Here is a 5,234-nt window from a genome sequence, read left to right as displayed (position 1 = left end):
TCTCTTTTAAAAACATAACCACAATCCATTTTCACACCCCAAAACATTAAATATCCAATTGGTATTCAAATTTTCCCAAATATTCCATAAATTTTAAAAAAGAATTTATTTAGAAACAAAAACCAAATGAGGACAACACATTTGGAAGATGTAATTCTGAAGTCATTTTTAATTGAAAAGAATTAGTCCTCTTTCCTCTTTTCCCCTTGCGATTTACCTGTTAAAGAAATAAGTCATTTGTCCTGTAGAATTTTTCCAAATCTATTTTTCTGGCTGCAAGTCTATGGTGTCATTCAACATGTTCCTCTGCCCTTAGTGTTGCCTAAAAATTGGTAGTTAAAACTGGAGACTCAACTTGATCCAAGTTCACAAGAATACACACTGTTCAGGGTTTTCAGGGGTAGTATTTACTTCTGCAAGGCAGAGCATAACATCTATCTCTTTGTGATGTTAGCAGACTGGCAGAGTTTTATAAACTGTTAATTCTGAATAATAATCAGCACTAGAGGTGATGCCTCTTTGAACAGGGGAAAGGTCTATTCAGTACAATATTGTGGAATTCTTCAAATTTATCTTTATTGATTTGACATCATGGCAACTGTAAATAGGTAAAGATAAGCAGAACTTCACTGGAGGCAAACCTTGTACTTTTCCCCATTCTAATCACCTTAAAATATTTCTGGGATCTATCCACTTACCATCTCCCAGGCTCCTGCTACCTTGGTTCATGTCATTGTCACCTCTTGTCTACATCACTGCAATAGCCTCTTAACAAGTCTCTGCTTCCACACTTGCTTCCCTACAGCCTGTTCTCAACCGAGAAGTCAGAATAACCCTTTTAAAACCCAAGCCATGTCACATGACTCCTCTGCTCAAAACTCTCCTATTTTCCCTGTGCTATTCAGAATAAATATTAAACTCCTTACAACAGCTCACGAGGCTCTAAGTAATCTGTACTTTTGCTCATTTTACTCTCATCCTGATCATCTCTTTGCAGACTCTTAAACATACCTGTTATATACCTCTAGAGGGCCTTTGCTCTGGCTGTTCCTTTTGCCTTCATGCTCTTCCCCCAGATATCTACATGACCAATTCCCTCACCTCCTTCAGGTTGTGTTCAAATGTCACCTTCTAAAGAATCCCTAGCCTAATGCCTCGATTTACATATTGCACTCTGCCCCTACCCTCCACACTACTGATCGCTCTTACCCTGATCTACTTTATAATTTTCTAAGTCTTTAGTCATCTTCTAACATACTTTATAACTTACTTATTATGTCTGTTGTTTATTTTCTATTTGTTCCTGGCAGAAGGTAAGTTTCCCAAAGGTAGGGTTCTTTTTTTTTTCACTGAAGCACCCATCCCATGTGTCTGTATCAATGTCCAGCACATAGAAGGTGCCTAAAACATACTTAATTGAATGAACGACTGAATTGCTGTCACTTGCAAAGAGAACACAAATGCATTCTACAAACCAAAGGCCTCTGACTCATATGACCACTCCCTCCCAGTACTTTTTTGCCTTTCTTCCTCCTAGGCAATCAGTCTGTGTGCCAGGTACTGTGTTAAGTGTTTTCCATGTATTACCTCATTTAAGCCTTCAAACAACCTTAAGAAAATAAGTTCTGTTATTATTTCCATTTCCAGATGATGAAAGTCAGGCCTAAGAAAGGTTAGCTCCTGCCCAAGCTTATATAGTAAGATACAGAGCCAGAACTGAAACTCAGATCCATCAGACTCCTAAATCGGTGTTTTAAACTATTAGATTGTTTACTTTCCCAATGAGTGCAATTGCTCTAAGTTTGGTCATTTATGGCAATTTCTTCATTCATTTAATAAACATTTATTGAGCACTGACTGTGTGCCAGGTCCTAAGAATCTATCAATGAACCAAATAAAAATCCTTGCCTTCTCCGAGATTTCATTACTTCTACCTCTTTTAAAGGCTGTGATTCAGGACTAATATGTAAGAGAGATCAGGCAGTCTCCCAGGGTTATGACCTTAGGGTCATAGAGAAAACTCTCATACAAATCATTCTCCTTTACGCCAACCTGTCATGGTATTCTTTCTGAACTACCTGGATTAGTGATACATTTGGTGAGATTTCAAAGGCCTGCATTAATATAATATGCATTTTTTTTTTTCTGTTTAGGTTCATCCTCACTTGACAGATGAGGAAACCAAGGCTTACGATCATTCTGAGACATTCTTAAAGTCAGTTAGGAAATGGCAGAGCTTGGATTCTATCTCCAAATTTTAAGCTCATGATACTACAGCAAATATTAGAGAGGAAAATGGTGAGCTAAGGGGATGGGAAGCGTGTTTTGGGCAGCCAGAGAGATATGGGGAAAATTACACAGGAATTTAAGGGACCCTGGAAGCCCTAATTTTCCCATGTGTTTTCCTGGAGCTGGGTAACAGGGATACCTTAGTAGAATAGGAGGAACAAGGACAGGTCAGTACTTTTGCAGGGCATAGATGAATTAATTAGAAGAAATTGGAAGAGGTGAAACTGGGAACTTTACTGGGTGAACTCTGCTTGGAAGTACCAGCAGACCTTATTTCAAACTGATTTCCCTGGGCACAGCCTTGGAGAAATTAGAGAGGGCCGTATCTGGTCCATAGTCCACCACACTACCTTGCACAGGGTGCCTGGGCCCAGCTTAACTCAAGTTGAAGCAGGTTAACTTCGCTACTCTGGTTTAGGCTAGATATGTCCAAAGAGCAAGGATTCTGTTAGTTTACCTTCTGTTCTTTTTGTCTACACTGGAGGGGGATTACGATGTAGTAGAGTCTAGGCTTTGGATTCAGAAAAAAGTTTCTTTAAATTCTGGCTTCATCATTTACTACTCAAGTTATTTATGTTCTCTCAGTCTCATTTTTCTTATCTGTAAGAAAGAGTTAATAATACCTTATAAACATTCATTCATTCATTAAGTATTTATTGGCATCATTATGTATAAAGAATGGTATATATATAAAGTACCTGGCATGTAGTAGTTGTTATCAATAAGTCATAGCTATTATTATTGTTATTATTACTAGTGTGAATAAGTAAATCCGCAGTAAGTCTTTTGGGATGGTAGTAGTACAAATATCATACCAGTTAGCCTTCCAACTAACTAACGAGAAGCCCCCAGCCTCATCTCTTTGTGAAACTTTATCTGCCAGGAGCAAAAATTGTTTTTTGCTATAACTGAAGTACCATGCCTTTCTGCAACAGCTATGTGACTTCTTACAATCCTGGTCAACTGTGTCCCAGGAGGAAATTAAGCTGATTGCCTTGAATATCATGCTGTTTCACAATGATTGATATAGAGTTATAATAATTTTGATCTGGTAAAGAGTCATTCGGTACAAAATTAGAAATTTTAATGAAGATTCTCATTAGCTGTTCCTCACAAATAATGGGGCTGTAATTTAACTCAAGATTCTTGGCAAAGCAATTTTTATTTCAATTCTCACAAGTAATTATTATTTAGTGTTTATATAGCTTTGTGCTTCTTAAATGTTTTCAATTATTTTTTCCATTATTCTTTGGGAAAAAACCCAGAAAGCGAAATCCTTTGAGGAATCTCAGCATGTTAATCTCTATTTCACAGATGGGGGGATATGAGACAGTTCTTGAACAAACACCAATGTATCCTGTTATACTTATAAAAATAATGCAAAGTTCTCTCCTAATAGTTGGCCACAACCAGCACCTACTATTAAACAAATGTATTTACACACACACACACACACACATACACACACACACACACACACACACACACACGACAAGATGCTCTTGGATCAATGCTTGTAATGCTCAGTGAAGAAAGATTCTGCATGAGTTCTCTCCAGAAAATTCATGTGTTGAATAAACTTGGATTAAAGATGGTGATTCCATCACCTCTTTGCTGGTTCCTTGCCTTTAGAATTTCCATTCTCTTCTTTCCCTCCTTCTTCTACTCTTTTAATTCAGCTTATCAACAATTCAGTCAATGTTTGCTGTGTAACAACCACAAAATTTCAATTGCATAACTATAGGTATTTATTTTTGGTTCATGCACCTGTGAGTTGTTTGGGCTTGTTTGCTCTGAGATGAGGAGGCAGTGTCTACCCAGGGTGTGGTCCCCCCCCGCCCCCCGCTGGTGACACATCTCATTGGCCAAAGCAAGCAAGGCACATGGGTCTCTCAAAGTGGAAGAGCCAGGAAGCTTACTCCTCTCACCAAGAGGCCATAGCAAGGGTTTTGAATGTATTATTGGTGGGAGTTGAGAGGCAATGAAATCTTGCAGACATGGGCAGAATCTTCCTCTTTTTCTCTTGTCCCATCTCTTCTCTGACTTGCCATTTAGAGTGTAACAGCATCTGCAAGATAGGGCCACAATAAGATAAAGTCTCAGCAAGAACCCGATCCCCAAGGATAAGCCAGGTAGAAATGTAATACCCAAGGAGGCTATCCAAAGATTTTCCATGGCTATTATTTATGGCTAAAATATTTTAATAATATTCTACCCTTATATATAAGCCCTTTGCAATGCGACTTTGAAGATCTTCTCATCAAGAAGCAGAGTCCATTTCCTTGCCCCTCAAATCTGGGCTGACTGGTGACTTTCTTTGGCTAATAGCATGCAGTGGACCTTATGGATGCTAATTCCAAACCTAGCCATCAAAGGGCTTTCTCTTCTTGGCACTGCCATGAGAATAAGCCCAGGCTAGCTTGCTGATAGGTGAGAAGACCATTTGGAGGAGAGCTGAGACCTCTGAGTTATCTCTGCTGAAGCCATTGATGGTCAGCCAGTGCACAACCAACCTGCCAGCTGACTGCAGACACAGAAGAGGGCGAAAATCAACAAACTATTTGTTTGACCCATAGGTGTATAAAAAATAATACATGGCTGATGCTTTGAGCCACTAAGGTTTATGTGGCTTCTTAGGCAGAAGTACTAACTTAAACATCCTGGAACATCTCATCTTGACTGCCTCATACCATAGTATCTCTTTCCCAGATCCTACATATTCTTGGGGCAGGCTAGAGGTGATAAACTATCCTCTCATACCTACTCTTATTCCCCAAACCTGCATCCCCACAATTGATGAGATTTTTGTGACTGAGGGATACACAAACACCATGACTTTTTCACAGCAAGCTTATAGAGTGGGTAGCTATTTCCTTAGGAAGATTATAGGACATAAATTGATTTTGGAGAATGTGATTACTGAGACGATAAGAAGGAAAACAAAG

The sequence above is a fragment of the Pteropus medius genome, unplaced genomic scaffold (assembly GCF_902729225.1).
Source record: "Pteropus medius unplaced genomic scaffold, Ma_sr-lr_union100, whole genome shotgun sequence".
Taxonomy (NCBI): domain Eukaryota; kingdom Metazoa; phylum Chordata; class Mammalia; order Chiroptera; family Pteropodidae; genus Pteropus; species Pteropus medius.
Note: the sequence above shows the minus strand (reverse complement) of the source record.